We start from the raw sequence: 26884 nt of genomic DNA, 5'->3' as shown, positions 1-26884 counted from the left end.
GCCATGAGCCTAAATTGACCTGATGGCAAATAATAATTAGATACCTTTTTCCCATCTCAATCAAAATACATATCTCTTTCAAATGGCTTCAGATATGATTTAAGCAGAGAATACATTATTTCTTATAGCACTGATTCCAAGTCTTCTGAAGCCCTTGCAAAACTACTCCATCCATACATTGAAGGATGAGCAAACAAGAATAATCTCAAGGTCTGAATGCTCCAGTAGTAAATATTTTTGGGGGGGAAACAAACAGATGGTGGAGAACTGTCAACAAAACCGCTTGTTTTAATGGTCTCCATTTTTGAAAAACACATTTCAAATTGCATATTATGCCGCATGTACATCTGTTATGTATTTTTAAAAAGACCAGCCTTCGGTAAAGTTATTTTTAAACTCATTGACTGGTAAAAGTTTAAAGGAAAATGTATGTTATTAAGAGAGATTTTTGCGAATGAGTTATGTACGTGTGTTTCTTTTAGATCATCTTCAGAACAGAGATACTGGGAAAGGTGTTATGTTTTTTTGAAATTAAATTGTTCCTTCACAAAATAAAATCAGCGCACATCCCTTTTTTACGAGGTTTCCCTCCCACGGTCCAAGCGGAAGGACGAAGGGGCAAGAAGATTTATAGTGCCAATATTAAAAACACTGCGGCAGCTTTCAGTGATAGAGCCCCAGTGGTTAGAAAGAACAAAAGGAAATTGGGATGATATTATGGGTGTAACCTGTGGCGAAACCATTTATTAATACACATTTTGTTTTCAAACATTGCCCCCCCCTCCCACAGCAAAACAATATAAATGTCCCAAAACACCAAAAATAATAACACACAACTGTGAAATAAACATTAAAATCAAAGGAATATAGGAAAGAGAAAAAGAGTTGGACTGGACATACGTTTGCTGAGGTATGAACAGACAAAAATGGTTTTGTAGCCTGTTGCCATAATTGTCCACTTTTACCAGGGACAAAATGTAGGACAAATTCGAGACCAAACTGTAGGACAACTGCAGGACAAAACTCAGCCCAAAATGTAGGACATTTAAGGTCCTCCATTTTTTCTTAAATGTCCTACATTTTGGGCTGAGTTTGGTGCAGTTGTCCTACAGTTTGGTCTCAAATTTGTTCCACATTTTATCCCTGGTAATAGTGGACAATTATGGCAACCCTACTGAGCTAGACACACACACACACAAAATTAGACTACAGAAATAATCCAGTTTGAGACCACTTTCAATGCCCTGGCTCAGTGCTAGGGAATTCTTGGAATTGTAGTTCTGTCAGATATTTAGCCTTCTCTGACAGATAGTTCTATAAACTACAGTTCCCAGGATTCTCTAGCGCTGAGCCAGGGCAGTTAAAGCAGTCTCAAACTGGATTACTTATGCAGTGTGTTTTGGATGAACTAAATCTGTAGAAGAATCAGTACTTGGAGAGGTCTTGTTTAGTGAACGGAATAACTGTGATTTACAGATATCAGTGAAAACTGTTACTGTGATTTTAAAATATCTGTGATTCAAAACTGTGATTTCCATGATTTTCTGTGATTTCCGTGATTTCCGTGATTTTCTGTGATTTCTGTGATTTTCTGTGATTTCTGTGATCTGTACACTAGAGTGATACTGCTGCTACTTGATCCAGAATCACAGAATTGTTTGTAGTAGTTACTCTGTCTTGTGACTGGAAGGTGGAAGCACCTTACCTACAAAGGACTGAATCAGTGATTTTCTGTTATTTCAGTGCTTCCTGAGTGATCTGTGAAAAAGTAGCAGCCAGTTCTGTGAAAATCACAGTTTGGAGCTCAAGAGCAGAATGTGTGGCTGCATCCACACTGCAGAAATAATCCAGTTTCAATCACTTTCAGTGCCATGGGATTTGTAGTTTGTTGTGGCACCAGAGCTTGTTGACAGGGAAGACTAAATGTCTCACTCACAAAACTAAAGTTTCCAGAATTCCATAGATAGCACTGAGCCATGGCATTTAAAGTGGTGCCAAACTGGATTATTTCTGCAGTGTGGATGCAGCCACAGTCACTGAAAAAGTAGCAGTTCTGTGAAAATCACAGTTTGGAGCTCAAGACTCAAGAGAGTAGAATGAATCACAGTCACTGAAAAAGTAGCAGTTCTGTGAGTTTGGAGCTCAGTAACAGAATGAAATCACAGTCACAGAAAAAGTAGCAGTTCACAGTTTGGAGGCTCAGTAGCAGAATGAATCACAGTCACAGAAAAAGTAGCAGTTCTGTGAATATCAGTTTGGAGCTCAGTAACAGAATGAATCACAGTCACTGAAAATCACAGTTTAGTCTTCAAGCCAGTCAGTTCCAAACTGTGACTAGTGAATATCTGTGAAAAAGTAACAGTTCTGTGATTCTATTCCATTCTCTAGTCTTGTTGCACCTTTGGGACTAAATGAAAGCAAGAAAGGGGCAGCAGGGGCTTTTGTAGACTTCATTCTACTTCCTCAGATGCATTTACTTATTTATTTAGAGGGATGTGACTCTAAACCTTTGCGAAGTAGTGCTTTATACATTTATACATGCTTTTGTTTTTTACCACACAGACACAACTGTGAAATAAGCTTTCCCGCGCGCCCCGCCCCTTTCCCAACGAGAGCTGCCAATCATCATCAGGCGCCTGGCGCGCGCAGTGAGTGGCAGCAGGAGTCGCCGTTAGGTCCGTTAAACGGCTCATCTATTTGGGGAGGGGCGGGGCGTGACAGGGAAGGGGCGGAGCCAGCATCGCCCAATCACGACCCGTTCCCCTCGTTTCTCGTGCTGCGGTCTGCAAGCTGGCGCTTGTTCCCTTTCCATGAGAGCTGTGGTCTGTGTGTGACTCCTCCTCCTCCTTCCCTGAGACTCCGCCTCCTTTCCAGTGCGCCTGCGCGGCCCCTCGCTCTCCTTTTCCCCCCCCCTTCCAATCAAGCTGAATTCCAGGCGCGAGGCGTGTGCGCATGCGCTAGCGTTGCTTTCCTTCTTTCCCCTCCCATTTTGTGAGCAGCTCTCAGTGAGTGCGGACGTCCCTCTTGCTGCTCCTCCTCTTTGGCTGAAAGGTGCTGAATGAGAGCGGCGGCAACAGGAGCGTTTCTCCGCGGCGTTTGCCTCCTTTCTCTCGGCGCCTGTGGCTCAGGTGAGTCCTTGGCCGCCCCTGCCAGGCCCTTTCCCCCTTCCCTCGCCCCGCTGCTTGGCCTTTTCTCCCTCCTTCTCCTCCTCCTCCTTCGCAGGGCTTTGGAGCTGCTCGGTTTAAGGCCCTACCCAACCCATTAAGCCCTGGACACAGCAAAAGCCCCCTCCATTTCCCTTGAATTGCATGTGACCCGCATGAAGTACACTCAGGCTGCATCCACACTGGAGAAATAACCCGGTTTGGCACCGCTTTAACTCTTCGCCTTGGCTCAAGGCTATGGAATTCTGGGAGTTGGAGTTTGTTGTGGGATCCAGAGCACGACCTCCAGCCTACTTGCATTTGGATACAATGGTGATGATAATGATGTAGAGAGAGGTCTTGTGGCCCCTTGGAGACTCTGAAAGAAAGAGCTTGGCAGCATGAGCTTTCCTAGACTTCAGTCTACTTCCTCAGATGTATTTAGATGTAATAACAATAATAACAATGTAGGGAGAGATCTTGTAGCCCCTTTGAGACCCTCTGAAAGAGAGCTTGGCAGCATGAGCTTTTGTACCCTTCAGACTACTTCCTCAGGTGCATTTAAATCTACCATGCGTTTAGTCTAGGAAAGCTCATGCTGCCAGTTTCTGTTTTCAAGTTAGTCTCAGAGGTGCTACAAGATCTCTCTGCAACTGTATGCAAAGGTGAAATTGTCACACACTTAAAAAAAAAGCCCACCCCCAAACCCAGAGGTGGCTTCTGTCTTCGTTTGTGGGGCACACCTACATGTGGCACACCTGTTACCTCTTGCCATGGGTGGCGTTTTGGCTTTGCTTGCCTCTTTCCCAGACGAACAGCCCTGGTCCCTGCCAGGTGTGTGCGCATGGACGTATCCACCCTCCCACCTGGGGAGCCTCTTACCTGGTGAAGCACCTGTTGACTGACCACCCACCCCACCCTCTTGGGTTGCTTGAGGCTAAGAAAGCCTGTGCCACTGTGAATTCATTAGTCCTTTTAGGTGCCACAGCGCTCTTTGTGTTTGCTGCAACAGATCACTATGGATGCACCTGTGCAATTGTCCCTCTCATTGCTCTGCTTTGGGGTGGGTCAAGTCCCAGAACAAAGCACCCTTTGGTTTTTCATATTTCACTTTAACGAATACCCATCCATGCTGGGAGACTTCTCCACTCTTCATTGACTGACAGGTTGGCAAAATAGTTCACTCCCTACTTTCCTTCCTGACGTAAGAGTATAAGACACAGAGGCCTGTTACAGACTGTCAAAATAAAGCTGCTTCGGGTCTCTTTGGAGGTATGCTATTTAAATGATGCATGGGTCCTAAGAGTCCAGAGGTCGCACCAAAGCCACACTCTATCCCTAAGCACTGGAGTGCAGCTTTGGTGCAGCTTCTGGATTCTTAGGATGCATGCATCATTTAAATAGCATACCTCTAAAGAGACCCGAAGCAGCTTTATTTTGGCAGTCTGTAAAGAATCAGAGTACCGTCACCTGTTTTCTCCAAATGTGAAGTATGTGGAACTGCTGTACGGTTGGTTCTCCATATTTGTTGGGGTTTGGGGCACAGGACCCCTGTGAAAGTGGAAAAACTGCACATTAAAACAACAGCAACACTGTTTTTACCTGAGAGAACACCTCTCTAGGAATGTCAGGGGCAACTCTGTGGTCGACATCTGCCAGAAGTTGATCCTAGAATGATGATGCCTAGAGAAGTGTTTTCTCTAGTAATCTCCAAGTCTTCCAGTGCAACTCTGTGGTCAGTTTCCAGCAGAGTTATGCTAGAGGACCTAGAAATTCCTAGAGAGAACATACTAATCAAATCCACAAAATCTAAGCCACAAATGTGGAGGGCCAACTGTAATTAGTGCTGTTGGCCTTACATTTCAGACTGGTTCTGCATTTGCTGTGATGGAAATGTGTCTTCATTCCTGCTTCACCCACAACTGAGGACCAAAACAGTTAAAAGTTGCTTCCTTCACATTTTTAGGATTAATAAGGGTTGCATGTGCTGTGATCTATGGAGGGGCACTTCCAGCTTCCATGAAGCCATATGTCTTTCAACTGCAGGATAACTGTTGGGTTAGGAATAACTTTTATTCCCCCCCCCCCCCCCCCAGGTATTTATTAGGCAGGAGTTAGTTTAATTTGGAAAGATGGTTAAGCCAACTCCTGCTCAGTTTCTACTTCCTCCAAGTGTTTCTTTTGCCACTAGTTTGGCAGCGATAGTGGGGGCAGATGGTACCCCTCCCCCAGAGGCAGGATGTGCTGAAGAGAGCCATGATTGTTGATATCTAATACACAGCTTTATCTGCATTATAGGCACGGAAAACTGGTAACAAGAACTCTGTGTTTTACTGTGTAAATGTTTGTTGGCGCAATGGATTATGTTTTTCATTAAGAATTTTAAGGGCGTTCTCCACAGTAGCTTCCCATGATTTTGATCTGGTGTCTTAGCACTCTGCGGGAGATGCAGGAAGGAACAGTAAGAAAAACAGTCTGTTGCACACAATTTGGAGCGTTCTTCCCCTGAAGGAATGGCTGCATGTAATTTTGATTGATTTTGATTCCCTCATTTTACCATTTAGATTTCCAGGGAACTGTGGAGGGAAGTTTCACCTTGGGGTCAATTCATCTGAAGTCAAGCAGGTAAATTCTAAAAAAGGCCTTGGACAATATGTTCCTTCAACAACAAAAAACACATCCTGCCAAAAAGCGTAACAAGGTCTTTTTTATGCACATGACCAAACTGTCAAAGGAACAAGTTGGTTGGTAATAGAGGGCTATTCTTTTGCAAAGAAGCTCTGTCCTGATCTTTGCTTATGACAAGTGGACTGACTGGGTGTATTGGCAGTATGAAAATGAACACACTCAAAGACAGGGCTTTTTATCCACCTACCCTCACTATTGACCAGGATAGAGTTGAATAACTAAAGGGGAGTACTGAGGGAAATGAATGTGCTGAATAAATTGACAGTAGTTACTCTGCAGGCTCAAGATTAGCCCACTATACTTCTATCTTTGGCACATTGCACAGTATAGGAGGAGAAGGGACTCCTCCTTAGGCATGCAGTACCAATGCATTGGACTGATAAAAGACTGAATTTCCTTCCCACAACTGCTCAGTGTACTTCTTTGTACAGAGTGGTGATTTTTAATTGTTAACCTTGAACTCAGTAAAATATTCTGAAATATGGGGAGATAGTAGTGAACAAATGCAGTACCACAGCATAGCAGTTATTCTATATCAGAGGTAGGCAAGTGCTTAATAATTATGTTCATGAGTAGTGGAAGACAGTGTAATAATCTTGTTTAAACATGCAAAAGAGCTTGTGGCTGTACTCACTGTCTCAGTATGGGGTGAGAAACAGTGGAAGGACACTAGTTGGGCCAGCATGTCTGTGATTGGGATGATTGTGGCCTATTAGCAAGTGTAAAGATATATAGAGAGAATGCTGGTGGAGGTTTCTCACTCGAAAAGTTAATCAGGGGAAAATATAGTGCATATTTGCATGGTAGTTTTGGGGATTCTGGGCCGGTACAGATGGCCCTAAAGGGGCTGCTTGATGCCGCCCCTTTGAGTGCTGGGTCAGGGCTGCGGCAACTGCATGCCTTGGCCCCAATCCAGTTTTTTTCCAGCCCAAAAAGGAGTGGCAAAATGGTGCTCCTTTTTGGAGTGGAAAAAAGCCTCCCTTTCCACTGAGGCAGCAGCTCTTCTGCACTCCTGTAGCATGCAGTGTCTGAACGCAATGCTGTCCTCAATCTGGTCAGGCAGGTGGTGTGACCCTGGCTTGGGGTGGCATCAGGGTGGGCATATAAACGCTACGCCCCCATACCGCCCCAAAGCAGGCACTTATTGCCAGCCTGTTTTGCCCCTCTGTTAGGATACACTTGTATGTACTATGTACATTGATTTTGTGATTGGGATTTGAGATTATGAGATACAGGCAGAATTTCCCAGGGGGTGGGAAATCATGGTTGTGTTATGCTGCGACATTCCCTTACCATGGGATATGCTGGTTTATGCCTTTAGAAAGTGAACTCCAAAACATCTGAAGGACCAAATGTTCATCATTCTAGTACAGCATATTCTGGTTATGTTGCAGGAACAAACAAATCCTTGAAAGAGAAGAATAGTACATAAAGAATAGTACATAGTACATACATGTCTCTCAGTGTAGCTCTGAAATATTTGGCGTAGTAAGTAGCTGTGGACAGAGTAAATACAGTTAGCCCTCCTTATCCATGGATTCAACTACTCACAGCTTTAAAATATTTTTTACAAATGTAAATTTCAAAAAGCAAACTTTGATTTTCTGATTTTATATAACAGACACAATTTTACTACACCACTGCATTTTATGGGACTAGAGCATCCATGGATTTTGGTATTCATAGGAGTCCTGGAACCAAACCCCAATGGATACCAAGGGTCCACTGTAATGTCAGAATAAGAAGACATTACCATGAGACAGGATTGCTAAAATAAGATTGTAGCTCACTGTATAGAACCACAGTAGTTTATATTTTGAAAATTTGAGTTGGTTTCGAAATGTAACGTATCATATCATATTTCATATTAATGACCCTCCTCGAACCATCTGTAAGTGCTTGCTATCTCTTTACAGGGCTAAGGCTCTGAGCTTCCAGTTTCGGTAGGAACTACCACCCACACCCAGTTGTACAGTGCTATCTCTCTGGGCTAGGGGAGACTCTAAACCAGACTCTAGTGGGAGTGAGTTTATCATTTGTGGCTGTTACCTTTTTGGGGGAATATGAGGAGGAGGGCCTACTCCCTTGTTTCTTAGAAAGGAGGAGGGCTTCCCGCATTTTGCCACCGGCTTGCTGGAGTAGAGTTTTTCACTAAAAAGGATAGTATTGTTTACTGCTCATATGTTTTCAAAAGCAGTGGGGATATAGTGGGGCACATGGAGCAGCCATTCCAATAGTACAGGGCAGAAGAAGATATGGCAAAAGAGGACAGTGAAATTACTTTGAGAAAGAGTATTGGTTGTCCCTAAAATAGGGTATTGGTTGTCCCCAGACTGTACACTGGTTCAGATAGTCCGGATAGCCATACCAGTAGTCCCATTGTGTTGAAAATGCTGCTGGTGAATGCCAAGTCAGTGACTATCAAAAAAACAGCTCTTTGATCCTAGATGAGTATGCTGACCTACCTTGTATCAGAGGCCTCACTGGATGATGCTGGCGGATTTGCCCACCAGGGTACTCTGTGGAACAACAAACAAGACCTTGGAGAATGGGAGTCACAGTGGCCTTTCATGATTCTGTTCTTGTTACCAGATGCCCTGCCTACCATTCTGTTGGCTCTCCATGCATGTATTTGAAGATTGAGTACCCAGGGCAGAATAGAGCTTTTGTTGATGTGCCACTTGCTGCTCAACAATCTTCTTTCTTGTGTTACCTGCGGTAGTTCTGGGGTTGGTGCTGGAGTTCCTTTGGTTTTTAGTGCTAGAAGGCCAGCATCCATGAATATCAGAAATGGTTCAGGGCTTCATAGCTGTCATGACAAGCATGAGTCTCTCTCATGAATCCCATTCAAGCTGCTGGGCGTATTATGGGCTTTGTTTTCTTCATTGGAGGATAATGATAATCTTAATGTGGGCGAATTTCTGTAAAGTTCTGTTGTCACAGACAGATCATTACTTGGTCACTGGGACCCAGAACCCCTGGAAGGATAGAGAACCAATCAAGAAGGTTTACCCTAAGAGGCAGATAGATTTCCTGATGGCCTTTGGTGGCTTTTTGTTGTTTCAGCAGGCAATTCTACTGAAAATATGAGTGACTTCCATAATGCTCCTGGGTATTCTTTCTCACAAGAGTGAACTAAATGAGCTTCCCAGTTTAGTAGGAAATTGGTGGCAATGAAATGAGCAAGAAAGATCAAACACACACTAGAGGCTGTTTACAGTGCCCCCATGACAGTGCAGGCATCAAAAATGTTTTTTACTTTGTCACTGTTTGCTCCTACAAAAAGCCATCCAGTGGAGTTGTTCAGGAGGTTAGGGTCTCTTATACCTCGACCCACAAGAGCAGAATCTAGATCACTCACCATCCTGATGTGAACAATTTTGCTAAGCACTTTGCAGATGAAATCACTGACCCAGATGCTATAGTTAATTCTAGTAGATGCAACTTTGGGTGCAGCTTTTCCAGTGTTAATGGATACTTCTCAGCTTGCAGTGTCCAAGGATGTGGGCAGAATTGTTGGGAGATGCAAGAGTCACTGTGTGTGCTAGATCTTTACCTTTCCTGGCTTATTAAAGTGACCGCCTAAGGAGAGCTGATTCATAGGAAGGCCTAATGTCTCCTTCTAGCAAGGCAGGGTTCTAACATCGGTAAATGGGGCAGTTTTGAGATGCTTGTTTTAAAAAGGATTCCTTGGTTCCCACACCTGTGTCCAGTACTCCCTTTCAGGACAAGGTACTAGAATGTGTGGTGACTTCTTGACTCCCAGGTTCTTGGACGAGATGGGTTATTTAAACCTATTTCAGTCTGGCTTCAGACACAGTTATGACACACAATGTGTCTGGTTTGCCTTGCTGCATGGCCTTCATCAAGACCTAGACAGGGGGAGTGTGTCTCTCTTGGTTATGATGGCTTTTGACATCATGAGCCATGGTATCCTTATGAGCTGCCTTGCTCTAGGGAGTTGGGGACATGGTTCATTTCTGGAAGGATGAGCCCAGGAGGTTGTGCTTGGCAGACTCTTGTTCAGCTTCTTTGCCTGGGGTGCCCCAACTGGTTCAGTTTTGTCCCCCATGTTGGTTAACCCAGACATGAAACTACTGGGAGAGAGCATCTCATGTTTGGAGATTTTGTGCCATCAGTGTTCTGATGATACCCAGGTCTCTCTTCTTTCAACTTTAATTCTGTTTGCAATTTAATACTGTTTTATTCATTATTTTTGTATGTTTTAGGCACATGTGTTTGTATTTGTAATACTATTTTGTAGGTCACTTTGAGTCTCAGCACTGAGGAACAGTTGGGTCATAAATAAATTAATAGGATGGAAAGGGTTTCAGGGAAACGATTGTCTGTAGGTTTTGTGAATTCCTCTCATCTGTGCTGGTGGATTGATTTAATCAAAGAAGCCACAGCCTTGAGTTTGCAACACCTGAGCAGAGCAGTTAATGACCAGAGCCCATGGAGGTCTTATTCATAGACTCATTGGCCTGTTACAGACTGCCAAAATAAAGCTGCTTCGGGTCTCTTTGGAGGCATGCTATTTAAATGATGCATGCATCCGAAGAATCCGGAAGCTGCACCAAAGCTGCACTCCAGTGCTTAGGACTGGAGTGTGGCTTTGGTGTGACCTCCGGACTCTTTGGACTCATGCATCATTTAAACAGCATACCTCCAAAGAGACCTGAAGCAGCTTTATTTTGGCAGTCTATAACAGGCCATTGTAAATCGAAGTTGAATTCATAACAGCAAATGTTTCACAGCATAAGACAACCACATGGTCCTTGCTCTGATGAGGGCTAAACTGTGACAGTTTGAATTAGGGTTACAGGGTGCTGTTTTGTGGTGGGAAAGTTAAGTGGCATAGCTGTAATCTTGCTTTTTAATGTTTTGTTTGAGCCTACCTGTCTACTTGAGGTTTGCTTCTGAGAGATGTCTTTGAATAGATGTCTGTGTAGTTTCAGACCATGCTCATCAGAAACATGTGAAGACTGAATTTCCTCACATGTTCCATTAAGTGAAAGGTTAAGATTCTAAGAAAAGTGTGACACTCTGCCTTAATTTCAAAACTGGCAAGTTGCTGTAGGATTACAAAAAGATGTGCAAAGGTTTTCTTTAAAGTGCAATTTTATTTTCTAACTAGTTTTTATTGGTTGTTTTCTGTTGCAATAATTTGTTTGGCATTTTATTCAATTCCATTGCAAGTCAGTTCAGTAATGCAAACTGAAGCTGTCTAAATTTTGCTTTCTTTGCGCTATATATTCAAAAGAGCAGTAGTAGTTCATGTTGCCCATTACTTATGGTACTCAGTTTTTGCTACCAAAAATCAGTAGGGGTTCTACAGTCTGTTACTTCAAATGGGAAACAGTTAACTTGACCTTCTTGCAGTCATTACACATAGCTTTTATAGGTTGTTAAGAGTTCTATATAAGGCTGCTCAGATGGATACAAATGAAGTATCAGGACATATTCTACGTTAGCATCTATAATTCATTCTGTCTAGCTCCCTGCTGATGGTTGCCAGAACAGGGATCTAGGGAGAAGCTGGGATTCAACAATTCAGATGAATAATTATATTGTCACAAGCAGCAAGACCAGTTGTCTCAGCTAAGCCAGCTTTTTCTCTGAAGAAATAAAAAACAGAGAAGAACCTAGAGAGAACTATTTCTACATGTGCATGGACACTTTTATGCGGAAGGTGGTCTTTTTGTGTGTGAAGAAAGAGGAAGAAGGGCTGCAGTAGGACTCTGCAAGAGGATACTGAGCAAAGTGCTTTCTGTGGAGACGACAGTACAGGCTGTATGAATTGAGCTAATGCTGGCACAAGGGAATGTCCTTTTCTCACCCTGTGTTTAATTTTTTTCTCAGCTGTAAGTATTGAAGCCACCAAAACATGGAATTAATAAATGGAATCCAGTAGGTTCATATTTCTCAAATGTATAAGAAATTATCATTTTCATCCAGTCAGTTTTACTATTTAATACACAATTAAATAATTAATAATTGAAACGGAGAGTAGTTCACAGATAATTTGCATAGCTTCTATGGTTAATATGACTAAGCAGCCAAACTCCACCATCTCTTCCTTGCTAATGTAAGCCCCATGCTGTGTCCAGTGAACAGGCATTTTTGTTTTTTCCCTCTTTTTTGCTGCCTTAGCTGCTTTGTCTGTGTATGATTCCATGTTGCGCGTGTAATTACATCCAGTCAGAGATGTATCATGACACATAATGCCACGATGCTCAGTGTTAAAAAGAATATCATATTATGCGGGCTATGCTTTGAAGGTGTACTCTCATGGGTGCACATATGCAAAAATTTCAAGGTACCTTCAAAATGTTGTAATAGCAGAAGATTTTAAACACTTGATTCGTAATTTGATGAGCAAACTATGAATGTTAAAAGGGTCAGTTTACCCACTAATCTCTTGTTGTAAGAGAAATACAGTGGTTCCTCTTTGCAATTGAGAATGCTGATGTCTGTTTCATATTGAATGGGCTGCCCAGTCTTCGTTATCACAACAGTCCCTAACACAGAGAAGGCAGTACATGTGACTTTGGAGGGTCCCTTATTTTCTTAATACTACATGCCATTACCCTAGATGAGTCTCTTTGTCTTCCTCTAGATAAGTGATTCTCAGTCTTTTTATCCCTGTGGCTCCCTTTGCATCTACATCCAGATGATGCATTCCCCATTGATGTAATATATGAATAAAAATATTGTGTTTGTTTAGTGTGTATATTTTTGTTCTTACATTTGTTTATATTCATATTTTAACGTTTTATAATAGCACACTGTGGAATTTCTTCAGCGTTAATTATAGTTTCTGTGAAACCTTTTCGTGAAGTAATTTTCATCATACAGTGGGCCCTTGGTATCTGCTGGGTTTGATTGCGGAACCCACCGTCGATAACAAAATTCGTAGACGTTCAAGTCTCATTTTATACAGTGGATAGTAAAATAGTGTCCCTTATATAAAATGGCAAAATCAAGGTTTGCTTATTGGAATATATACATATATATCAAGGTGTGGATACTTGAATCCATGGATAAAGAATCCATGGATATAGAGGACCGACTGTACTTTCTCTTTTTTTTGCGCTCTGTATAGTCGCTTGTTCTCACCTCTGCCATAACTTGTGGAACAATAATTTTTGTCTTTTTCTTGTTCTGATAAGAAACTATATCATTTTCAAAACAAATACTATTAGTTTTATAGTAACACTTTTACAGTGGCTGAACAGGAACAAATAGGGAGCAGATGCCTGTACCTCCTTTTCCCGCCTTGGTTCCAGAATACCTCCACCTTGCTCCCAGGCCCCTGCTGCAACACCTCCTTCACATCTGCCAATGGTCTACAAATCTTCCCTCCTGTGCTTCCTAGGAGAATGACACTGAAGAAGATTTGATTTTACCCTGGGGCCCATTTATTTGTCTTTTTAGCAGTGCATGGTATCCATAAAACTTGTCCAGCACCACATTTCTGATGAGTTGATTTTCTTGCTATCAGCTTTCGTCACTGTCCAGCTTTCACAGTCATGCACAGAAATGGGAAATACGATGCCATGAACAATCTTAACTTTAGTATTCAATTATATATCTTGTCACTTCAGGATCTTGTCTACTTCCTTCATAGTTCCCTTTCTTCGCCCTGATCTTCTGATTTTTTTGACTGCTATCTCCATTCTGATTAATGACTGAGCCAAGGTATGGAAAATCTTTAATTATTTAAATGTCTTCATTGTCTGCTTTAAAATTATGTAAATTATCTGTGGACATTATTTTTGTTTTCTTAATATCCAGCTGTAGACCTGTCTTTGCACTCTCTTCCTTGATTTTTTTCTGGTTATTGTTCCAAGCCTTTACTATTTTCTATTAGGACCATAGTGTCCTCTGCATATCTTAATTGTTGATTCTCCTTCCTCCAATTCTTGTGCCTCCCTGCTCTGGGTTGAATCTTGTTTTATGTATGATATGTTCAGAATATAAGTTAAACATTATAAAAATTAAAGGTATGGTGATAAAATGCAGTCTTCTCTGACCCACTTGCCAACTGAAAATCATTCAGTTTCTCCATATTTTGTCTTCATGGTAGCCTCTTGTCCTGAAATGAAAGTTACCCATCAGGACAATCAAATGTTGTGGTACACTCATTTCGATCCAAAGTTTTTAATGATCTACACAGTCAAAGATTTAGCTATAATCTGTAATCTTTTTGAAAATATTTAGTGTGTTCCACTATCCAACATATGTTTACAATATGATTTCTAGTTCTTCTTCCTTTCCCAAATCCATCTTGCAACTCTGGGATTTCTTGCTCCATATATGGTCAGTCTTTCCTGCAGAATTTTGAGCATTACTTTGCTTATATGTGACAGCCGGGCAGTCTCATCTTCTGACACTATTTCTTGTTTCATTTTGAATTATCTCATCATAGAGTTTTTGTGGTAAAAGATCTTCAAAAGGAGGTTTACTTGTGCCTCTGCTATTAACAAGTGCTAGCTATGGTGCCACTGCCATTGTGTCTGTGATATCTTCTGCCAGTGTTCCCCTCCATTACTGCTGCAGCCCAGTAGCTCTTTGGCATATTCTGACTTCTCATCAAATACCTGTCTGACATGGGAGACCCTACCAGCAGTACTGCTGCCATCAGCATAGCCTCTTGCCTCACAGGAACACACAACCCCACCATTTTAGTCACCCTCCTTTGAACTCGCTCCAGCTTGTCAACATCTTTTTTGAATTTTGGTGCCCAGAACTGGACACAATATTCCAGGTGAGGCCTGACCAAAGCAGAATAGAGTGGAACTATACTTCCCTTGATCTAGACACTATATTTCTATTGATTCAGCCTAGCATTGCATTGTTCAACTTGTGGTCTACTAGGACTCCTAGACCCTAGATCCCTTTCACATGTAGTCTCATTAAGCCAGGTGTCCCCCATCCTATATCTATGCATTTCATTTTTTTCTACTTAAGTGGAGTATCTTCCATTTCTCCCTGCTGAAGTTCCTAAAATACATAAATCTGATTGTCTGCCTTCTGGAAGACTCATACTTACTAGTTCAGATTCTTTCCTCGAACCCCCTTTTTTTTTTTTTTTGCATTTAGATTCTTATTTATTTGCTTTTATATTGTCTTTTAAATCACATATTAAAGACAGTGGCTCTTTTATCCAGCTTACAGAAGGGCTATAGGTAAAGATAAAAGTTTCCCCTTTGAGAAATTTGTCTAGTCATATCTGACTGTAGGGGGGCGGTGTTCATTGCCATTGCTAACTCGAGGGAGTCAGTGTTGTCAAAGACAACTCTGTCATCATGTGGCCATCATGGCTGCAGGGAGTGCTGTTGCCCTTCCGCCCAAGTGGTGTCTATTTATCTACTTGCACTTTCACATGCTTTCAAACTGCTTGGTTGTCAGAAGCTCGGACTAATGACAGGAGCTCACTCTGTCACGTGGCACTTGGGTCTGGAACTGCCGACCTTGCGCTTATCAGAGTCAGCATCTTAACTACTGAGCCATTGCGTCCATTATAGAAGAGATACACCTTGATTAATCGCTTCTCTTTCATCTTCTCCCTTAGGGCAAAAATAAGGCACAGAACTGTCTCCACTAGTTCTCTACAGTATCAAGCAGACTTAATGCAATCATTTTCATAAAATGAACTGAGAAAGGTAAATAAAGACCAAAAAGGATAATGATTTGGTACTGTCTGTAGGCAGTCTAGTCACAAGTGCTTTAAGTCCCGATTTTAGGAGAAAGGCATGATATAAATCAAATGAAAGTAACATCTAATCTTTTAAAGAAGTCTTCCTTTCACATAGTATTTAGAAATGATTTTGGGGCAGTAAACATGTGAACACATTGTTGAGTATTTTATATATACTTTTAAAAATACTCCTTAATCTATTTTTGGGAGGGTCAGGAAAAAAAGGAAAACATTTTTAGGGTGAATTTTTCTGGATGTTTTGTCATGAACTACCATCACCCTGTCTTGTGTGAGAGAGGTATCTTGGCAAAAAACAATATTTGCATTTCTCTGCAATAATACAGTTACTTTCACTGCAGAGCTAGCGTGGTGTAGTGGTTTGAGCATTTTACTATGACTCTGAAGACCAAGGTTCGAGTCCCTTTTCAACCATTGAAATTCATTGGGTGACCTTGGGCAAATCACATTCTCTCAACCTCAGAGGAAGGCAAAGGCCCTCTGAACAAATCATGCCAAGAAAATCCCATTAGAGGTTTGCCTTAGGGTTGCTATAAGGCAGAAATGGCTTGAAGGTGGACAAGTCTTTCTTGTAATCAACCACTGCCACCAGTTACTGTATATAAATGTGTATAAGTCAACCTCATGTATAAGTCGAGGGGCCAAAATCATGGATTTTGACATGTCTTGTGTATAAGCCAAGGGTCAAACACTGGGGTATGTTACAAAAGATCTAAATGGGGAATCAAAGCACCACTTCCCTCCCTACATCTCCCTCACTGGACCTCTCCCAAGGATCGCAGTCTCAGCATGGAAAATGGGGAAACAAGCCTGGGCACACACAGACACACACACTTCCATTTACCACCTGCATTTCCAGGGCTCATGGCTGGTAAAACAGGGTACAAACCTTTCTCTTTCTTTCTGCCATTAACCCCAGCATTTCCAGGCTCATGGCTTGCAAAACAGGGTACAAACCTCTCTCTATTCTTAACCGCAGGATTTCCAAGGCTCATGGCTTGCAAAATGGGGTCCAAGCCTGGGCATACTCTCTCGCTCTCTGTCTCTTGCCTCAGCAGCTGTTTGTTAGCTCTGGCTGCGAGGGAAGGCTGAGGGATAAGAGAGAGAGGAGACTGTGCTGGGACTCAAACGGGGAGCTGTTTAAAGATCCCTGACTACAGAGGAAGGTGGGTACTTTTTTAGGAATTTTATAAGCAGTAATAACGTATTGCCCATATATAAGTCTACCCATGATTTTGGAGTCCATTTTGGGGCATACATTTTTCAAATTATAGTCGAGTATATATGGTAGTTTTTTTTCCACCACCCAATCCTAACCTTGATAGTTCACAAATAATTTCTCTTTTTGGTAAAGTGGCAAGACCTTAGATTTGGATTGGGCAACTAGTAATTGCAAACCGTAGCAATAATAACTTTTAAAAGGTTTTTACTCTAAGGTAAAACAATAAAACACAAGTTTTCCTTTGTTAATCGTTCACAATTATGTTCCAAAATGTTTCCAAAATAGTTGTTTCAAGTTACAGCAACTCCCATTAAGAAGTAGGGAGAACAAAGAATGAACAAACAAATGTCTCGAAGTTTATCTAGTCATAGCAGCTAAGGAATACAGGTTTTATGCATCTCCTGTTGTCTACCTCTCAGGTTTCAGGTAAGCAGTTCTTTGCAGAGGGTTATTGGAAACTCTTCTCCCTCAGACCAAGACTCACAATCAGATGATTTTTCTGCTTCTGATTCCTTTCTTTGATTCTTTCTTGTTGGCCTTCTCTGCTATGACTTCTTTCTTCTCTACTTCTCCTTCAGCTCTAGTTGTAATTCCAGCTCTCTTTCCAGTGGTTCAGTTCAGCTTTTCCTTCCAACTTTCTTCCAGCTCACACATCAACTCACTATTAGGCCTGGCATATGTACTGTATATGTCCAATTTTGCTTTCACTTTCTGTTCACTACAACCACCTTTTATTTCTGAAGAAGTTAAACGTAGTCACTCGAACATTAGCCCCATAAAATTGCTCTCTGTAAATGTGGGTCTCTAAAGCTCTTGGCTTCATTTGGTTCAGATGTTATTACAAATGAAAGTGACTCTTCATGCACACAGTGGAATTTGTGGAACAATGTACTTAGAACAGTGGTTCTCAACCTTCCTAATGCTACAACCCTTTAATACAGTTCCTCATGTTGTGGTGACCCTCAACCACAAAGGAGTGTTGTCTTGAATCCTAAGACTATCGGAAATATGTGTTTTCCAATAGTCTTAGGTGACCCCTGTGAAAGGGTCATTCGACCCCCCAAAGGGCTCACAACCCACAGGTTGAAAACCACTGACTTAGAGGATGGCATACAGAAACAGCAAAGAAGAAAGGAATTAACCTGAGAACCTTGTGATGAATTAGCAGAGGAGCTTGGAACATCATACTAGTATTAAACATAGGTTACTTTAAATTATAGCCATTCCCCTGCTTTTCAGCTGTTCTGCTATTTCAACAGATCTAAATTATAGCCATGTACCACACTTTCAACCCATGATCTGCTCTTTTGACCCTCAGTTCACTCAGCATGCTAGTTTTCTTCCTCAGTTGACTTAGTGCCATCTAATGTTCAGACTTGTATTTGCAAGCTAAAAAAAGACTGGATTCCACTATTCAACCGATTGCACATTTGGATAGTCCTTTGATTCTTAATCGGTCACATAGGTGGGTTTTTCTTTTTCTTTTTTGCTTTCCTTTTAATCTTTTTATTTATATTCTTTCCCTGTTTAGTCAGGCTGGATCATTGTTTTTAACCATGATAATTATATCAATATTAAAAAAATTAAATATGTAGAAAACACTCTTCTCTTCCCCCTCCCTGCTCTATACAGACAACCGAGAAAAGACAAAAAGAAAAATCCATGAGAAAGGAGGCCTGTACAAACTCATAACTGTTTCAGAATAGCCCCTTTCCCTTCTGCCCCCCTCCTCTCACTGGAAAGAAAGACACAGAAAGAAAAAAGTGAAAGGGATTTTGTGCACTGATATCTTCATTTCAGCATCAAACAGAGAAAACTTTAATCACAACAACAAATCTCCTCTGCAAGAAACATACCACTTCTCCTGCCTCAGAAATAAGGGAATGTGTGCATGCCCACAGTCACCTTTGCAGTTCATGCAACCTTTCCTCTCCTCTCCTGGAGATTTTGAGAAAGAGTTAGATCTGGCCAGACTATCAGATGTACAGTTGTTCAGCTTTCCTATTCAAAAAGAGGCAAAGTTCCATCATGCTAGGTTCCCATGAGGGAAGGAGAGGCTGTGTGATTGGGAAGAACTAGGAGATGCTGATTCCATATGTGGCATGGAGGGCCATGCATTCACCTGCTCTGCACAGCCAACAAGAGGTTGGCCAGAAAGTGTGTCCAAAATGTGGCTAAGGGAACGAGGGGACAGGACTTTGCTAATGAGGTTAAAATGTAACCAGCGTGGGAGAGGAACAAAAGCAACAAGGCAACATAGGATGGCAAAACATATTCCCCAGAAAAGTGGCTGTATTCAGAACAAATTTGAACTGTTGTTTTTATTGCACAACGGAAAAGATGCTGGTGATGGTGGAAGACCCACAGCCACTGTTACTAGTGAGTTTACATGTTTCAATGCATCATATAAACAGAATTTAAGTACAGGAGCACCTGAATATCCTCATGCATAGTTAGCATGACTTTCAGCAATTTGAATTGATCCAGAGTACTACTGTACTCTGCTTTTCCTTCTTTTGTATTAAAATCAGAATTAGGGCTCCAGATGTTTCGTACTGCTGCTTCACCTTAAGACCTGATGGAAATGTTGTTGTACTTTGGCATTTATTGGTGCTTCATCTTCCAACAGCATTATGCTTGTATATGTCACATACATCTCAAAACTTTGCTTTTGAGGAATTACTTAAGAGTTACACTTTTTAAGAATGCTAGATCATCTCATATTGCAGGGAAAACTTTTCTAAATTGCATTTCTTCCTCTTAAATAGATCTTTAGTCAAGACAGTCTTTTCTATTAATATTTATAGAAACCCCCCCCCCCATGTGAAACTCTTTGAAGTGTCTAGTAATAGAAACCACCAGATGCTGGCCCAGCTCCATTGGGTCTGGCCTGGACTACTAAGAAAAGCCCTCCCTCCTGTCCATCTGCCTTGGTCCAGGCCTCAGAGGGAGAGAAGAAATGTTGGACCTGATCCCCTTCCCTACCACCATTCCCTTCTCATTTTGTGTTGTGTCTTTTTAGATTGTAAGCCTGAGGGCAGGAAACCATCTTATTAAAAAGTTTGTATGTACAGTGCTGTGTAAATTTACAGCGCTATATAAACAAAGCTTAATAATAATAATATAAAAACATTAAATTACTGCCGAAAGTATAGCAAGACAATAAAGCAATCATTATGCAAGACTAACAGGAGACAACTTGATGTACATCAACATCTGTGTGTTTCATTAGCTTTACTAGGTACTGGTACAGTGATATAGTCGGCCTCCATATCCACAGCCTCTTTATCTATGGATTCAACTGTCCACAGCTTGCTTGCATGCATGCATGCATGCATGCATATATATATATATATATATATATATATATATAGCAAAACCTACTTTTGCCATCATTTTACTACACCATTGTATGTAATGGGGCTTGAGCATCTACAGATTTTGGCATTGGCATGGGTTTCTGAAGCCAAACTCAGCCACTACCAAGGTCCTACTATACTTGGTAGATACTTTTTGCCACGTAGTGACAATGTGTGTAGACAGGTGATCTAAGAGATAAAGACTTGCGTGTTCTATTGATGTAACTGTATGAACTCTGGGAGATGAATGCAGACAGGAGTTGCTTAGCATTAGACACCAATCTTACCTGGTCATTGTAGCAGGATTTGGGTAACAAGATTCTAACATACAATTTTTGTTTTTTCTGAGGCCTTGGTATTGGACATGAGTAAATTAACCCATTGTCTGAAGCCTTATGTGTAAGGAAAAATGTATAATGTCATTGATGTTTTGAAGAAAGTTTCCATTTGTTATGGTAAGCTCTTTCTATCTTTGTATGGCAATTTCTGTTTCTTGGTTATTTGAACATCTCCTGGATATATCTGCTGATTAAAGCAGAACATCTGTCTACTTTCTAAGAACTGGCTTAAGTAAGTATTAATCTGCTACATTTTAAAATCATAATCTCATCTGTCAGTTTACTATCTACAGCAGTGGTTCCCAACCTTCTATATGCCCCACACCCTTAGGAAATGTTTGATTGATGTTTTCACCCTCTACAAAAGTAATAACACATTGGAAGATTAAGAAGTCTACTTTCTCTGATTTTTGAACCACAAATGGAACCACATACAATACCATGGGTGAACAAATTGAACTTAAAAAGAAATAAGCTTTTAACTTAAATGCATAAAATGCAAATCTAAATTGAGCAATTAAGATTCTGTTTCATTCAGGGGGAAAAATGTCTAACAATTCATGACTCCTCATTGAAAGGCACAGGCCTCATCTTTATTTGACTGGGCAAATTCTTATCTGTTTCTCTGCCAAAATAAAAACAAATCAAAACAAAGCTGTTTAGTAAGTGAATGCACAGTGCTTGAAAAGCTAGCAGACTCTTTACTTAGGCAACATAGCAAAGGAAAGATGGTCAGATCTGTATACTTAGATGATTGTATTAGCAACAACTTTTGCTTCTGGAAATAGCTTTTTTCTTTTTTGTATTTTTGAAAACAGCTCAGTATTGTGGTATCCTAAGAACTAGCACATATATTATGTTGTAAGCAATCATGGGATGCAGACAGTTTCAGCATAGTCTTATATCATAATAGCATTTTTATGAATGCCATAGAAAAGCAGCTAATTGACCTAATATATTTTTTGCTTTGAAAGGTTAGAGTGCTTTCCATTTGTAATAGTTTCAGATTTGTCTAGGTGATGACATTGTGCTAGGTCATCATTATGGAAACAGCTAACATATGAAAAGTTATCTAAGAGCATTATAATCAGAGATGGACAAATCCTCTTTCTCCAGCCAAAAGATTCATTAATTGATCAAATAAAAATCGAAGTCATTGAAGATTTACAGAAGTGATTTAGACTCTCCAGCTTTATGAGGGAGTAAGTCACACTGTACTCGATGAGATTTTCTTCCAGGCTGAATTCAAGGTGCTGGTCGTTACATTCGAAGCCCTAAATGCCCTAGGATTTTGATACACCGCGCCTGCGTCATACGTGGGCGCGCTTTACACGGACTTGCGCTTACGCGCTCAAGCTGTGGGGTGCGCACGGGGCAGAAGGGGCGGCACGTCCCATTCAATTGAATGGGCGCGCACACTGCCGCGCTGCCTTGCACGAGCCCCATTGTTTCCAATGGGGCTTGAGCATAGGCGGAATTCGCCTTAGGCGGAGGGATCCGGAACGAATCCTCGCGTAAGGCGAGGGCCGACTGTACTTGAAGGAATGCCACTCTTAATGGACAGTGTTTCCATTGTGGGTCTGATGCTTCCCTATTTATGTTGTTTGTGTACGCGCGTGCACTTTCTGTTTGTGCATACATGTGAGCCAAGCCAAGGATTCTCGTCAGAAAGACTGTCGTTCTGTGTATGTGTAGAGTGCTTTTTGATTACTTCAGCCTGTGGGATCCCCAGCATCTCTGTGGTGATGTGGATTCTTCCCAGAGACCCTATCCCATGTTACCCATGCAAAGAATCATTAGTTGCAGTCATTTACTGCACATTTTTGCCTCTCAGTGTATTACTATTTGTTATCAAACAGGCTGTGTCTGAATGTGATGGTTCCTCAAACAGTTAACTAGTGATAGATTTCTCCTCTGAATTGTCTGTATGATCTCTCCTTTTAAAGTCATCTGAGTTAACAGGCAGTCTGGCCATAATTACATACAGTATCATCTATCTTACAGTGATCATCTCAGAAAAAGACACAGATCAGTGGTACATAATTATGCCTCCTATATTGTAAAATAGACCTGTTTCCTTTTTTCCTTTGGAAAAGTGCAGTTTTGATTATTATTTTTAAATGTTCTTTTGCTAAAAATGGTTGGAGGCAATTTTATCACACACATCCTGGGTCTTATAACAAGAAAATAAACCAAGGGTGTACTTCTGGTTTATTTACTGGATTAAAGAAGCCCTCTAAAAATGGCAAATTGCACACACACACCCCCTTGGCAGGATATTTTTAATAAAAGAAGTTGGGGAGGGAGCAACCTTCCAGGCTCTCAATTGGTTGCTCACTCTTCCTCTAAAACATACCAAAGTTCAAGGCTATTAACAACATGTTCATAGTCCAGAACTGTGGGGTTTACAGTTTATTCATGTGAACTTCAGAGCTTGGGAAACTTACCTTTTGGACTGTAGCTCTCAAAAGCCCCTGTAGCTCCATCATATCCATTGGTTAAGGTCCTTGCATGCTTCTAAGTTCTGATGTGCTTATATAAATGAGCAGACTTTGCATTCAAATACTGATATGACCCATCCCGCAACAATAACTTTCTCTCAGCCTTATAACAGTAGAAGAAACAAATGATGAGCATTTTTCAACTGTGGGTGAAACGGGAGGAAAATAATTTTTATCATTTGCAATTATTCTTCTTTGTGGTCTCTGTGAATCACATAACTGTGATATTCCTGCACCTGCGCAGAGCAAATTCAGAACTTTCTAGAATAGCTAGGCAGATTTAAGGTGGTAGCTCCATCCACCCCGTTATATCCTGGTATTCCTATTTATCCGCCTCAGTTCCTTTTCGTCTGCTACATGAGCACCATCTAAGGAACCTTGTTAGTGTTTTTTGTTCTCTTACTGGTTTGACTTGGTATGTTTATGGATTTTCTCTTTGCCTTGTGTGTACCCAAAATCAATTGTAAATACAAAATTAGTTCATAAAACAAATGGTTGCTGCTTACTTGTGTACTCGGTTAGTTTTAGCAGTCTAACATGTGACCCTTGTGTCCAAAGGATGCCTTTCAGACACACATTAAAAACACAGCTGTGTGAAAACAATGTACAATATGTTCGCAAATAAAATTCTGCACAGTACTCAATGCTAAAATGTGTACTGTACAAAGAACTGATGTTGGCCACTATGCTCATAATAATGCACACATAGTGAAAGCAGTAACCTGCTTCTTTAGACAGAAATTCAAGATGGGACTGAAATGCTGTCTTGCTCCCAAGGAATTAGAGTAATACGTGTAGCCACTTGTAGTAAAAAATAAATATCAAAAATGCCTTAGAGAAGCTTGTTAGCACTTGGGATACTGTACACATACCATCTCAAGTTGCATGTTGAAACTTGTTTCACTTGCATTGGATTAATTTGAGCAGCGATTTATATCTTGTCATTGCTTTCATATAACAACCTATCTTTACATGGAAAAAGTATACATGGAAAAGGCATGCATAAATATTTAATGTTTGAAATCGGCATATTTGAACAACGCTCGTGAGAATGATAATAACATATGTTACTAACTGAGCAGAAGGACTTGTGTAATAAATAAACTGTGAGTGAGCCACCTTAAATGGTTGCATATTTATATGGCCTGATATACAAATGATGTTTCAGCAGTGGTGATTTATTGGGTGATAGTGGTTGTACCCTGCCATTCTCTTTTTCTTCCCCAGAGAATTTCAAGTCACCACTTCTTTTTGTCTCTGGGACTCAGACATATGGGTCTAGCACCTCCATAAAACAATATGTGAAACCTTGTAGAGCTTAGCAGAGGAATCCTGCCCTATACCTCCAGCATAAATGCTCAGGCACTCCAGAGTTTGCTCCCTGATTTCTTACTTCTGCAAGAGGAACTGTGCTGGAAACCTTCTCCATTGAAAGACTGGAATCAAATAATTTTTTGAGTAGTGTTTCTTTTTTCTTTTCTTTCATAATATCTTCTCTGGTTTTTAAGTTTCATTGTTCTTCATTTTATCTTGATTCAGCATTATAGACATTGCATAGTTTATATGTAGCCTCTCAGGCCCTCTTTAAGTGGTACATATCCTGTGGTCTGTAGAGGAAAGGTTGGCGGGTTATAAACCGCCACTTGGGACGTCCTCAGGACGTCCCAGTTTTAAAAAGGGGCGACTCTTCCAGATGCCCCTCTTCCTGTTATGGACTCTGTCCGTAACAAATGGCGGCGGCCGTTCCACACAGCCGCCGCCATCTTGACGTAACGGACGCTGTGCGTCTGCACGTCGCGCGGCGCTAATGACGTCACGAGTGCGCCATTGACGCCTCGTGGCGTCATGAGCGCGACGCCAGAAGAAGCTCCATTTTGGAGCTTCTTTTTTGCTCCGTAAGGGAGCCGCGCGGTTTGGCTGCGGCGGCTCCCTTACAGAGCAAACAGCAGCGCCGGGAGATTGCCGCAAAGTGGCGGTTTGTAACGCCTCGTTGTGTCTACTGATGGCCATTTCAAGTACTTGTATTGCTTCTGTAAGGGGCACAAGGCATGATCATGCATAATCTTCAGTATTTTACCAATTTAACCACAAAACTTACATTCCATTTTCCTAGACAATTTGTCTAGTTTTGACTGAGGAACTCCTGGTGCTGGATGACTTTAAATTTAGGCAGAAATACAGATTCCTGTACAAAAAGTGTATTTCCTACACACAAAACAACCCCCAATGATTTTGTGTGGGAATTAGTGTATTTTGTGCAAAACTATGAGTTTGGGTGTGTTGGAAATAGAATTACTGTTCTAAAATATGTTTTAGATGCAGAAAAAACATGTGTATTGTTGTGCAAATGATTTTTCCCCCCAGTGAAGTCTTAAAGTATGGAGAATCAAGAAACTATTCTCCTTTACCTTGGCATGGCGTCTGTAGTGTCAATCTTTTTCTTTGAGAATTTGAATATTAATGACTAGTCCTCACATCCCTGCCTAGGAGCTTCCAATCCTTTGCTCTTTCCTTCCTTCCTTCCTTCCTTCCTTCCTTCCTTCTTTCTTTATTTTGGTTTCTGTTGTTTTTTCTGAATGTTTCCTGTGAATATGACAAGCCATTGGCAATTGAGGGTTCAGTCTGCCTTGCAGTTGCCGTTTTACCTGAGTTTAAAACCCCCTCAGCAAAATGTGGGTTTGAAGAAAATAGTGTTTATTGTGTTGTTGTGTGGTTCCTCCTCCCCACGCCAACTGTCTAATCATGAACTTGGTGTTATTTGGCTCAGTTTCTATTCTCTGTAGAATGGGTTTCTGGGGCAAAGAAAAATGTTGAGTCAGTGCATATGTCAAATGCCCTCCCTGCCCTCCCCAACCCCTTCTGCATTATACTCACAACTTTGAAATGTCTTGTCTCTTGAACTTACTGTGCTTATTTTGATGGCTGGCTATACTTGTTGTGGCTCTTGTTCCTCTTACACGTCTCCACCTGCAGTAGACTACCCAGCCCTCTGGCCTAACAGCCACCCCTGCATTTCTGATCTCTTTGTCATAGTCAATTTGAAATGTGCTGCAGGGTCAGCTTCTGTTTCTCTCACTTCTCCAAATTCTCTCCTCTAGCTAGTTTTACCAAAATCTCCTTCCTGACCATATTTAGGATCAAAATATTTTTAGTGGACTTCACCCTTAGGAAATCTGCACAGATAGGATAGATTTTGTGCCATATTTCTGAAACCAATTCCTTTACGCGCACAGCTGGAGAAGTTGTTTGGAAAACGGTTGAAAGGAGATCATTGGTGAGTGCATCAGGAAGCAGTTTAGCATGACTGAAGGTGCTCTAAAGATTAGAGTCAAAGTAATACAAAATAGGTTGCTTAAATCCTGTACTGTTCTGGTATATAGTGCATAATATGACTTGCTACCAATAATTAACAATTGTTTTGTGAAGAAATGGAAATTATTTTACCAGCATGTTTGAAAAAAATGGTTTCTGAACATTCTTAGTGTTTGTTGCCAATAGTGGGCATTTCAAAACATGTCTTGAATTTATCATGTCTCTCTGAACCTATTGTGTTGAGATAAATAATGTAGTTGGCTTTCAATGATTATATACTGCTGTTGTGAAAGGGCTCGTTGTTCTTAATGGAGACAATACTTCATTATCTAATCCTAGATACTAGTTTTGTTGTCACTTTAAAATTATGCTTTTGAAACTCTTTACTGAAAGATAAATGCAACTTTGTAAGTTAATGACTCAGGTAACTGTTGTTGTGAACTCCTTTCTGGTTCCTTAAATATTTTCCCTATTCTTCCCACCTGTTCCTACCCCCAGTATTTCCTTTTGATGTGGAAACTTGAGGGGAAGTGTTGACAGAGTTGATCTCCACTACTCTTAATCCCAGCACAGTGTGAGGCTGCACACAACAGTTGGTAG

The 26884-nt window shown here is 41.1% G+C and overlaps 1 protein-coding gene across 2 annotated transcripts in view; it reads left to right on the top strand.

Annotated features, from left to right (window-relative positions):
* Positions 1-2980: 2980 nt before the first annotated feature.
* Positions 2981-26884, top strand: part of LOC149316624 (ras-specific guanine nucleotide-releasing factor RalGPS2) — a 150125-nt gene continuing 126221 nt past the window's right edge. For both annotated transcript variants that reach the window (XM_089515956.1, XM_089515955.1), the window contains exon 1: positions 2981-3128. The gene's annotated coding sequence lies outside the window, so the exon portion shown is untranslated. The remainder of the gene's footprint in view (positions 3129-26884) is intronic.

This window comes from Sceloporus occidentalis, unplaced genomic scaffold (assembly GCF_023333645.1).
Source record: "Sceloporus occidentalis isolate IW3139 unplaced genomic scaffold, rSceOcc1.0.p SCAF_3, whole genome shotgun sequence".
Classification (NCBI taxonomy): Eukaryota; Metazoa; Chordata; class Lepidosauria; order Squamata; family Phrynosomatidae; genus Sceloporus; species Sceloporus occidentalis.
Note: the sequence above shows the minus strand (reverse complement) of the source record. Positions and strands in the feature narration are given on the sequence as shown.